Raw genomic sequence first — 12,683 nt, forward strand, 5'->3', positions numbered from 1 at the left:
CTGCTACCTTCAGTCTTCTCGTGTGAGCTGCATTGGTCCACTTTGGGACTACAGCACACTTCACAGCAGTATTAGTCACAAGCAAGACTTGAAATGGTCCTCTCCAGCATGCTTCCAAACAGTCCTTGTGGACATGCTTCTTGATGAGAACCTAATCTCCTGGGCTCTGGAGGGGACATTGGATTTCTTTTGTTAATGCTGTTGCCAAATTCACCTGATGAGAAACAGATTTACCATATCAGCTAGACCTTTGCAGTAATCTAAATGTCATCAGTCATTGAAACAAGTGTAGCTGAAGGAATGTAGGCCAGTCTCATTGATCTGCCTATTAGCACTTAATGAGTGTAGAGATCAATACTTCTAAAACTCATTAGGACAAGAGAAAGGGTTTAAGGCCATTTCCGACTAGTAGATGCACACATTTTGGCAGCTTGTTTTTGATGGCCTCTCAACTATGCCAGATGATTGAGGGCGACAGCTACATCCGAACCTTTGGTCAGTATGGAGAGCTGCACACATCAATTTCAAAATCTTGTTTTTAAAGTGGGAACCCTGATCCATCACTATAGAGGTTGGCAGGCCAAAATGGGGTAAACATTTTCTCAGTAAAAGCTTGTCAACTGTCATATTGTCTGATATCCTATTGGAGTATGCCTCGACCCATTTAGAGAATAATCACACTATCACAATAATGTACTTGTGGCCATTGTACGCTGGCATCTCATTGAAATCTGCTTGAAGTCTCGTAATTTGGCCCTCTGATTTGCCAACATGATTCATAAGGACAGTAGTCTCCTTATAGCTAAATATACTATAAATGTTAAGCATTGCCCTTTGTACCTGGCCTAGATTAATTTGTCTTCTGACGTTGACAAGGTTAATTGAACTAAACTATGACTATTCTTATTGGAGATGGAGCTTGATGCAACTATTGTACATTTTTATAAACTCTGCACCAGAACTTGACAGCTAGCGTTAGATTAGACGTTGAACTTTCTGACCCAATTATTATAAATTGTGGAGTTAGGCAAGGGTGTGTCTTAGCCCCTCTTTTGTTCATTTTATACATTAACAAACTAAATGCTTATCTGAAAGCAGTCATACAAGATGTTCCTTTGGTCAGTTCTGTCCCTTTACCCATGTTCTCACATGCAGATGATATTGTGCGTCTTGCACAAACTCCAAATTTTTTGTGCTGTCTGGTTAGTTCTTTTTCTGGATTTATGTCCTGTCTTGGCCTGTCTACTAATTTTTCAAAGTCACATACCATGGCCTGTGGTCCCAAACAATCTTCTCTGCACACCCTCTCTATTTTTATTTTTTTTATATATTTCAAAAACCTTTATTTGGGTACCGTACATCTCACACAGCTTGCAGCCTACAACCCTGGGGCCCGCAGCGAAATATAGGCATCTATTTTGCATCATCTACGCAGTGCAAACACAGCCAAGTAGCCGGCAACCCGGAGGTCCGGCGGCGTACAGAGGTATGAAACGCAAATATCCTCAGCCCTTATGTAGCTTCGTTGCTCTCCATCCCGTCCCGCCCCCCAAGGGCGGAGGTAGACTCTCGGTTGTTAATAACTGCCATGACAACTCTGCTTAGCTGTATAACTGGGTAATCCCTTTGTGCTAAACAATGTGAAAGCTAACCCCAACAACCCCCACACCCACAACTTACAAACTGTCCGCCTCCCCGTCCTACCCACCTTGGAAGTTAGATTATTATACAGCTCCTCAAGTCACCCCCATGAGCGAACTCACCCTCCATTCCATATTCTGCCCCTCCCCACCATTAGACCAATACCACCCAGAGCGCCCTCCGCATCAGCATACCCCCAGACTCCGGTTGGTCATGGCAAAACTCACAGCCCCTACCCTCCCCATGCAGCTAGTGCCAACGCTCCCAGGTCCCTCCCCTCGTCCATGTAGTGCTCCCAGCTCAGATTAGTGCTCTATTCGTCAAGGCCAATCACCTCTTCCAGTGGATCCTGAATGTCAGTTATCTCTTCCTGCACTGTTTCCTCACCATCCCCAGTGTTCAAATATGTCTGGTACAGACCCCAAAAATTCTTCGGCCGACTCATAGGCGGGAGCAGCTCACTGTAAGTTTGTGATTGGGTGCAGCAGTACAGCATATCCCTGGCCCATCTACTTTTAGTCGGCAACGGGCCCCTCATCCAGCATATGGCGACAACTCGTCTGGCTATTAGCAAGCCTATATCTGCCAGGCTACGTAATGCCACCGGGAGTGTCTTGGAGTATCCCAGCAATGCCAAAGCAGGATTGGCCGGCATCTCAGTTTTCAGTATCGTGCTCATTTCCGAAAAAACATCATTCCAAAATGTATTAATACCAGGGCAACTCCACGCCATATGTATGAAATCTGCCACCGGTGCATAACAACGTTCACACTCGGCAGTTTGTCGGAACCCATATCTATGCAGTCTTTCTGGTGTGTAATATACGCGCTGCAGATATTTGAAATGAAGCAATCTGTGTCTTCCGTTAAGAGACAGTTTCCTCGTGCTGCTACAACAGTATTTCCACATTTCGTCATCAATCTGCATTTGCAGATCCTGCTGCCACGCTAGTCTAGTCTTCGAAAGTTGATGCTCCTTATGTTGAGTCCCTATTTTAAATAAATTTGTGACCAATTTGCGCGGCGAGGACGTTTTGATCACATACGTAAGCTCCGGAATTTCGGGGGGCTCCGCCAGGTCCGGACCCAAAAGTTCCAGCAGCGCAGTGCGTACTCTGTGGAACTGGAAGCGTAGTAACAGTGTGGCCTCAGCATTCAAGGAGGCAATCTGCTCCCAGGTTTTCGCCACCCCATCTGTAAATAGGTCTCCCATCTTTATGACGCCTAACTGGTTCAGTGCTCACATGACTCCCTTCTCTGCCAGCGGGGTAAGCCATATTGCCCATTCTATCGGCATAAGTGGGGAGTATAGCAGTTCACAGCCCTGCTCCTGTAACAGCGCATGCCATGCATGATTCGTGGTCTTAATCGAGTCCAGTTTGCCGATGCTGCGGTCAACCGGCTGAAACACTGTAGCCGGAGGGGGTATGGGTCTGCGAATAAACGCTCTAGAATCACGTGTGGGATATTAGGGTCCCCGTGTATCCATGTATGCAGTTGAGCCGCCTGGGCTACTCGATAGTATCGTTCCATGTCCGGTGCACCCAGCCCCCCCAACTCATATGGGAGCATAAGAATCTTCCATTGAACTCTGGGCTGTTTACCACCCCAGGCAAGTCAAATAAGAAGTTGTGTCAAGTTTTTGAAAAAGGCCTTAGAGAGGACCACCGGTATATTATTGAACAGGAACAGGAACCTGGGTAAAACCACCATCTTCATGATGGCTATCCGTCCCATTAAGGATAGAGGAAGCTTGCACCATGTATCCACATCATCAACTAACTTAGTAAATGCAACCCCGTAATTTTCCCGTACAAGTATGTCAGGATCTGTATGGAGCTGGATCCCTAAGTACCGAACCGGCTCCGTCGTCCATTGCAATGGGTATTCCATGTAAAATTGCAGCGTCACCGGCGTTAGCGGGAAAGCAACTGGCTTTGACCAATTCACTTTCAGCCCTGAAAGTGCTCCGAACCGTACCACCTCTCTCAACACTGAGGAGAGATTTGCTTCCGGGTCCCGGATGTATAACAGAGTGTCGTCTGTGTATGTAGAAATACCGATTTTATATGTAGGGAAGTTGATACCCTCGAACCTATGGTATTCCCGGAGCGCGCTTGCCAGCGGTTCCGCCACCAACGCGTATAATAATGGCGAAAGAGGGCAGCCCTACCTGGTGCCTCTACTTATCTCAAAGGCGTCCGTGACTCAATCTCCCATCCGCAGTCTCGCTGTGGGCTTATAGTATAACGCACCTATCATCTGTAAGAAGGGCTCACCCAGCCCTAATTTTCGGAGAACCCTCAGCATGAAGGGCCACTCCACTGAGTCAAAGGCTTTCTCCATGTCAAGGAAAATTGCTAGCGCTTTGTTCTCCTGACGCACATGTTGCATAGTCCCTAGTACCGTGTGGATGTTATAGGTGAGGTTTCTGTTGGGAATAAATCCCGCCTGCTCTGGTGCGACAGCTCCGGCGCAAGTAGCGCCGGACGGGTGGCTAAGACCTTAGCATATAATTTGGCATCCACATTTATTAGAGACAGCGGCCTGTATGAACCGCAAGCAGTAGGGGGTGTCCCAGGCTTCAGAAGCGTAATAAGGAGAGCCTCCCTCATAGATCTAGGCATACTGCCCTCCACACAAATGTCGTTGAAGAGTGTGGACAGGTGCGGCGCAAGTTTGTCTTTAAAAGCCTTATAAAAGCCAACCGTTAGCCCGTCTGCACCAGCGGCACTGCCAGACCGCATCCCCTCCAACGCCTCCAGAATCTCATCCTTTTGAATGGGCATCAACAGGAATTCTCTCTGGGAGTTGGATAATAGGGGCATTTTGATATAGCTCAAATAATCATCAATTTCATCTTCCACTTGGGAGGATCTGGATTTATACAGTCCAGAATAGTATTCTCTGAACTCCGCAAGTAACTCCGTTTCGTCTGTGAGCACCATCCCCGAATCCGTCATCAGCTCACCTATCACCAGTGGCCGTCTGGCATTCCGCACAATTCTAGCCAGCAGAGAGCCCAGTCGTTCCCCCTCACCATACGTACGTGGTGTATTTACCCATGTGTTGCACTTCCCTGTCCGCCTCCTCATTATATTCAGTAATTAATAGCTTAATTTGCGCAACAGTATCCACATCTGGGTTGTTCTGCTGCTGCGATTCAAGGTTCGACAGTTGGGTTTCAAGATGTTTTAACCGCTGCCTTATGGACTTGAGAACGCTTGAATGCTTGGACATGGCAATGCCGCGAATGAATACTTTAAATGTTTCCCATACTGTTTGAAAGCTATCAACAGACCCAACATTGGTCTCAAAGAAGCTGTCTATTTCCTCTGCCAGTTCTCCTCTGAATACCTCATCTAACAATGAGAACGGGGGGAAGCGCCACGTAAATGGAGGGATTCTCTTTACTGGTGTCTCCAACACCAAGAGCAGCGGCGAGTGGTCCGAGAGGGTACGCGGTAGTATCGCACACCCCTTGATGCTTTTGGCGACCGCCTGGGAGGCCAGCCAGTAGTCAATTCTAGTATGGATATCATGGTAGGCCGAATTGTGTGTGTACCCGCCCCTCAAAGGGTGTCTACTTCTCCAGACATCAACGAGATCTAATTTGATAAGTTCCGCCTGCATAGACAAGGCTGCGGCCGAAGGTCGTCGGGCTGGCCCCGCAGACCTGTCCAACTCTGGGTCAAACACTAGGTTAAAGTCTCCCCCCCAGATCATCCTGGAGCTAACATGAGTCCTACAATGCTGGGCTAAGGTATCATAAAAGTCTGGGGAGTCGTAGTTAGGGCCATAGACATTTACAACTATAAGATCATGCCCCTTGCCTGCACATCTGGAAATTAAGTAACGGCCTTCAGAGTCCACATCAAGCGCCGTCAATTTTAATTTGGATTTGGGGTTAACCCACGTGACCACCCCCCTGGAATGTGTTGTAAATCCCGCCGCTACACTGTTACCCCCAAGCCCTTTGGCAGAAAGCATTCTACTCGTGAGAGGGAGGTGAGTTTCCTGGATAAGTGCCAGATCAATGTGTTGTCTGTGTAAGTAATTTAAAACCTTTCTAAGCTTCCGATAGTCATTTAGACCTCTCACATTCCATGTCAACGCTCTCAACGATTCAGGGTAGTCTTCTGCATTCAGTCCACTAGTATCAGTCATTCCTGAAGTGGAAATGTATAGGCTTCAAATGGTGTTTGCCAGACTCAGGGCACAGTGCTGTTATGGGCATCAACCAAGATAGTAAAACTTGACAAGTAGGACCGAAAGGCGGACCGTCCTGTTTGGCAGTCAATTCCCCCCCAACAAGAATAAAACATCGTCCCCACCCACAGCCGACCACCCCCAACCTGGCCTGGCAGTTCCCTTTCCCTTCCCCCTCCCTCCCTCTGCTAAAACCATCTTTAGCAACCCTCAAACAGGCCTCTCTAGAGACCAACAGAGCTAAATGCGCTAGGGCAGAGGTCGCCAGGAAAAGCAAATAACAGTACTTCAGCATCATGTGCTACAAACTCGCCCCAGCGCCATCACCCCACTAGTATCGATCAACGTGAGCCCAGACCGCCTCCCAGCGAGTTCAAGAAGGGTATCCATCCACATTCTCTATAACCCACACAGAAATTATCAGTGCTAACCAGCAGTATGCCTTACAGTGCTCACCGGAGCGATCCCCGTTGTATCCACATTAATGGCATGCGTCGACAATCTGACATATATATATCGGAAATCTCTCACCCAGCCGTGACAGCGCTGTCCATACACCTGCCCCCTCGCGGCTCTTGGATCGGAACTGTGCAACGTATGGAGTTCACTGCAGCAGGAGAGCTTGAGCCCACCACGCCGTCCAGCCTCCTACAGGTCCCATGAAGCAAAGGCCGGAGTGGTGTCTACCAAGTTATTCCTGTTCGTCCAGACGGCTGGCATCGTCTTGCTCCCCATTCTGACTCCTTGGGCTGTTCTTCTGTTCCTTAGCCCACGCTTTCAAGGATTTCAGGAGTTCCCTGGGGTCCGTGAAAAAGTGCGAATGTCCTGGTCTATTGATCCGCAGTTTAGCTGGGTACAGCATTGCGTAGTCCAGCCCAAGTTCCCGAAGCTGTGGCTTTTATGGGGCGAAATGTCGTCGTTCCTCCTGAACTTTCGCAGTGAAGTCCGGGTATAGGGAGATATCCATGCCCTCAAACTGTAGCTTCCCTTTGTCTCTTGCAACCCGTAACGCCGCATCTCTGTCTCTGTAATTTAACAGTTTTGCTATTATTGGTCTCGGGGGAGCCCCCGGGGACCCAACGTGCGGTGCGCTTTTTCCACGATAAACACCGGTGAGAAGACGTCGTCTCCCAGGAGGGTGACCAGGAGTTTCTCCACAAAGAGTTCCATCTTCCCAGTTTGCGTTGTCTCCGCAACCCCCGTGATGCGTATGTTCGAGCGTCTCGAGCGGGCTTCTAAGTCTTCTGATTTATCCTGTATGACCTGGAGTAGTCTACCAAATTGTTTGCGGTCCTTGTCCCATTCAGTTTGCGCTTCCTCGACTTCTGTTAACCGCCTCTCGGACATGTCAAGCCATTCTGCATGTTTGCCCACCCTCTCCGACATGCGATCCATACGGTATGTGAGGGCATCAATCTTCAATCCGATTGAGGCCATGCTGTCCTGCAGGCCTTTCTCCATTGTCACTAGCAGTTCTTTAATATCCGAGTACATGGAGGCCTCCGCGCCCCTGCCACGCGGCGATGATTCAGGGACCTGAGATTCCGGCGCCTTGGATCGCCGTTGGTCGAACACTAGCTTGGTCTGAGTTTTATCTCCCTTGCCCATGGCCGTCGGACAGGCTGCAGAGACAGCAGGACTCTCCGCACGTGCTCCGCTGCCGATTACTCTGCAGCACTCCAGTCACTGGTCCAGCGTCGGAATACTCCGGCCTGCTGGGAGGGGACACCACTCCACAATATCCTCGGAGTCAGACACCCAGCGCTACAACACTCTCTAAGTTGGCACCCAAAAAGACAGAATAGTTCCGAGGGCCGCTCCGACGTCCCTCCCGAGCTGTTTCTGCCACGTGCGCAGGAATGCGTCTGCAGTGTGCCCGAGCAGTGTCTCGTGAGGGGTCAGCAGGGTCCGAGCCGCAGCTCATGCACTCCGCAACCCGCACCTCAGGCCTTCCCTCCGTCTACCGCTTCAGTCGCTAGCCAGTGGTTGTGGTGGCCGGTGTGTTTCCGGGCTCCTCCGATCTCGAGTGAGTTTACAGGCAGGAAGGCGAGAGGCCAAGCACGGCCAGGCCCACCTCCCGCAGGGGCGATTCGGAGTAGTACCTGACAGTGTTCGCGCACGTGGGGCAGGTCCTTCATGCCAAGCGGCACCCCCAAGGTCAAGTCCGGAGCTGAGCTCGCTCGCAGGGCAGTGGGCTCCAGGGGGCTGCTAGACGGAAAGAGGCCGGAGCCTGCGGCCCAGTGCACCGCCAATACCAGGCATCCGTCACCCCCACCGCAATTACCGAAGATTTACAGGGCGATCCTCCGTCCCCGCAGACCGCTGCAATTGTTCTCACCCCCGGACGCCTCTGTGACCTGGCAACGCTGGCGGTGACCTCTGATCCTCCGAGTCTCCGGTGGGTCCGGGAATAACCCCGCTGCTCAAGCCACATGCACTGCAACGCACACCGGGCAGCTCTCCAGGAAAGACCGGGGACTTCGGCCCAGTCCGCCAGTCAGCAGTCTCGCGCCGAGATTCCTTCTCCAGGCACCGATTTTCTCCGGCGTGCACTTCCAGAAAAGCAGCAGGCTTCCGTGAGATAACGCCCCTGCAGGGAAACGTCTGGCTACGCCGGAAAAGGATTATTAGCAGGATCTTGTGGGTGATGGCGCGGAGCTCGGCACCTAGGCGTCCACCATCGACGCTGGCAAGCTCCGCCCTCCCACCCTCTCTATTAATGGCAATAAACTCAAGAGTGTTTCTAGTTTTATGTACCTGGGGCTTGTGTTTGAGTCCAGTGGTTTATGGGCTAGAAATATATCTTACCACAATGCAAAGTTTTCTCCGACAGTGAGCTCAAATTTTTATATTTGCCAAGTTGTTGGGGTAAGCCTATCTCTTCTCTTCTGGAGATTTAAAAAAAACAATGTTGCCAACTGTGAGTTATGGAAGTGGCATTTTGGGTTTTACTGATTGTCAAGCACTCCAAGCAGAGGAGAATAGAATGTGTAGATCAGTTCTTTCCCTTCATCACTCTACCTCGCATTATTTTTATCACAAAGAACCTACCTTGGCATATCTTGAGGACTGCATCAGGATGGGCCCCTTTTGTAGTGTCTATCAGTATGGAATAGACCTCTAGCTACTTTAAAGCGACTCCTGACCCTGTTCACAGGCCAGGTCGCTCCCCATGCCCCACCGCACCACCAGTTTTGCCCGTGCCTTCTCCCCTGCTGCCTCCTGCCTCGCAAGGTCGCCGCTGCTGTAGCCCTGCTCGGCTGACTCGTGTCTTCTGCTGCATTTTTCTGGGTATTCTCTGATTGTACTGTCACGTATTTTGCCGTTTTCTGTACTGCTGTGCCCCTGTGTCCCGTTCCCCCCCTTTTGCTGACTTCTGTACCCCTTGCAGATCCCCCGCTCCCTGCCGCTGCTCCCCTGCAGCCCCGACCCCTTTCCCTTCTGTATCCCGCTATTCACCGCCCCGCTCCCACCTCCCAGCTGCCCCTCCCTCCCACCTCGCCTTAAATGGCGGCCGCTGCGCAGTGGTGAGAGTGACCCCTGACCCTGTTCACAGGCCAGGTCGCTCCCCATGCCGCACAGCGCCAACAGTTGTGCCCGTGCCTTCTCCCCTGCTGCCTCCTGCCTCGCAAGTTCCCCACTGCTGTAGCCCTGCTCTGCTGACTGGTGTCTTCTGCTGCATTCTGCTGGGTATTCTCTGATTGTACTGTCACTGTATTTTGCCGGGTTCTGTACTGCTGTGCCCCTGTGTCCCGTTTCCCTCACTTTTGCTGACTTCTGTACCCCTCGCCGATCCCCTGCTCCCCACCGCTGCTCCCCTGCGGCCCGCACCCTTTTCCTTCTCTATTCCGCTATTCACCGCCCCGCTCCTGCCTCCCAGGTGCTCCTCCCTCCCACCTCACCTTAAATGGCAGCCGCTGGCACGCCGGAAGCGTGCCAGGCGCAAGACCATCTGCGTCCGTCCGCGCCTGGACCACGCCCAGCGCCAGGACCCCTGGTCCCCTCAAGCACCACAACGCCAAACTCCGCTACGACGCCAGCACTCTCCTCACACTCAATGCTGGCCGAGACCACCACTGCTTCCAGGCCGCCCCGAAACGCACCCACGAACCCTTCGCCTGCCGCTCCTGCAGCTTCACCTGCGACAGATCCACGAAACACCCAAGGCTGGGACCCAACCAGCTCCGCTGCATACTGCTCAACACCTGCTCCGCACGCAAGCACACCGTCGAGCTCTGGGACCTGACCGACCACCGATGCATTCACTTCACCTTCAAGAAACCAACCACACCCAACAGCTCCCCCGCCGCTGCTGGGGCAAAGTCACCAATGACCAACTGACCACCAACCTCGCCAAGTACCGACCCGCCGACCCCACCGACCCAGACACCGCCGCTCACAACCTCAGACAGTGGATCGATGACTGCGCCAATACCCTCGCCCCACTCAAGAACATATCCAACAACAACGCAAGCAAGAAGGCCACCTGGTTTACCGATGAACTCCAGACCTCCAAACACGTATGCTGGAAACTGGAGAAGAAATTGCTCCACGACCGCACACCAGACAACCAGACAGCCCACAATAACGCCACCCGCAGACTTCACCAGCTCATCAGACTGGCCAAGAGATCTTCCTTCAAAGACCGCCTGGACAAAAACGCACACAACAGCAAAGAGCTCTTCAGCATCATGAAAGAACACTCCAACCCCAGCGCCAACGGCAATGACATCCCGCCCTCTCAAGACCTGTGCGACTCTCTGGCCACCTTCTTCCACCGCAAGATCGCCGACACCCACGAGAGCTTCAACACCACGACCAAACCAACCACGCCAGACACCACCCCTCCTACAAACACCAATTGTCTGACCTCCTGGTCCAACGTCACCGACGACGAAACACGCAAGGTCATGAACTCCATCCACTCAGGATCTCCGTCAGACTCATGCCCACACCACGTATTCAACAAAGCAGATGCAGTCATCGCACCCCAGCTGCGGAAGTCCATCAACATCTCATTTGAGACAGCGACATTTCCGGATAGCTGGAAGCACGCCGAAATCAATGCCCTCCTCAAGAAGCCCAAGGCAGACCCCAAGGACCTCAAGAACTTCCGACCCATCTCCCTGCCCCCGTTCCCGGCGAAGGTCATCAAGAAAATCATCAACATGCAACTGGCCCGCCACCTCGAAGACAACAACATCCTAGACCCTTCCCAGTCTGGATTCAGACGAAACCATAGCACCGAGACAGCCCTCATCGCCGCTACAGACAACATCAGACGCCAACTGGACAACGGCGAAACAACAGCCATAATCCTCCTGGACCTGTCAGCCGCCTTCAACGCGGTCTGCCACCGCACCCTAAAAACATGCCTCCAAGAAGCCGGAATCCAAAAGAAGGCCCTCGGCTGGACCACGTCCTTCTTCTCAGGCAGAACCCAGAGAGTCCGCCTCCCACCCTACTGATTCGAACCCTCCAACATCATCTGCGGTGTCCCCCAAGGCTCATCCCTCAGCCCGATGCTGTTCAACATCTACATGGCCCCCCTTGCACAAGTGGCCCGCCAACACGACCTCAACATCATCTCCTACGCCGACGACACCCAGCTCATCCTCTCCCTCACCAAGGACCCGCACACTGCAAAAAACAACCTCCACGAGGGATTGAAGGCCGTCGCCGACTGGACGAGAAGCAGCCATCTGAAGCTGAACTCAGACAAAACCGAGGTCCTCATCCTCGGACCCACCCCTCAGCCTGGGATGACTCCTGGTGGCTGACCTCACTGGGAGCAGCACCGACACCCACCGACCACGCACACAACCTAGGATGCGCCCTCGACTCCTCCCTCTCCATGTCGAAGCAGGTCAGCGCCGTCTCCTCCTCCTGCTACAACATCCTTCGCATGCTCCGCAGGATCTACAAGTGGATCCCAACCGAAACAAGAAGAACGGTGACACAGGCCCTTGTCAGCAGCAGCCTGGACAACGCCAATGCACTCTACGCAGGAATCCCAGCCAAGCACCTGCGCCGACTACAACGCATTCAGAACGCCTCCGCCCGACTGATCCTCAACATCCCCCGCCACAGCCACATCTCCCCCCATCTGAGAGACCAACACTGGCTCCCCGTCGAGAAGAGGATCACCTTCAAGCTCCTCACCCACGCACACAAAGCACTCCACAACGCCGGACCGGCCTACCTGAACAGCAGACTCAACTTCTACACATCAACCCGCCAGCTCCGTTCCGCCACCCTCTCCCTCGCCATCGTCCCCCGCATCCAACGAACGACCTCCGGTGACAGATCCTTTTCCTATCTCGCCGCCAAGACCTGGACGCCCTTCCTACCCACCTTCGGCAGACCCAGGCCCTACGCGCCTTCGGAAGACTCCTCAAGACCTGGCTCTTCGAGCAGTAGCACCCCCCCCCCCAGCACCTTGAGACCCTCGCGGGTAAGTAGTGCGCTCTATAAATTTTCTGATTGATTGATTAAATCAGGCCGTAATTAACAATTGTCTGTGTTGAAAGCATGACCTGATTATTCTATTGATTAATTATGTAAAGTGGAGCTTCAAGGAACTAGGCAGGACTTTTCTGTTTGAAAATCCAATTTCCACTTGTAAAAACAAGTTGGCTGTCAAGCATCTGCTTCAGCAAAGGTGACACATTCAAAGGGCAAATGTGAAACAAAGCAAGCCATTTGTGCAACAATATGCAGTTTTAGAACCATGGGGTCACACCCCCAGGAAATAAAAGGACAACCTATACCCCTTCCTAGTTACCTCTAATCTCTCATCCTCAACCACTGATCTGATCTGTTGTGTCTCAGCT

Source organism: Lissotriton helveticus, chromosome 6 (assembly GCF_964261635.1).
Source record: "Lissotriton helveticus chromosome 6, aLisHel1.1, whole genome shotgun sequence".
Classification (NCBI taxonomy): Eukaryota; Metazoa; Chordata; class Amphibia; order Caudata; family Salamandridae; genus Lissotriton; species Lissotriton helveticus.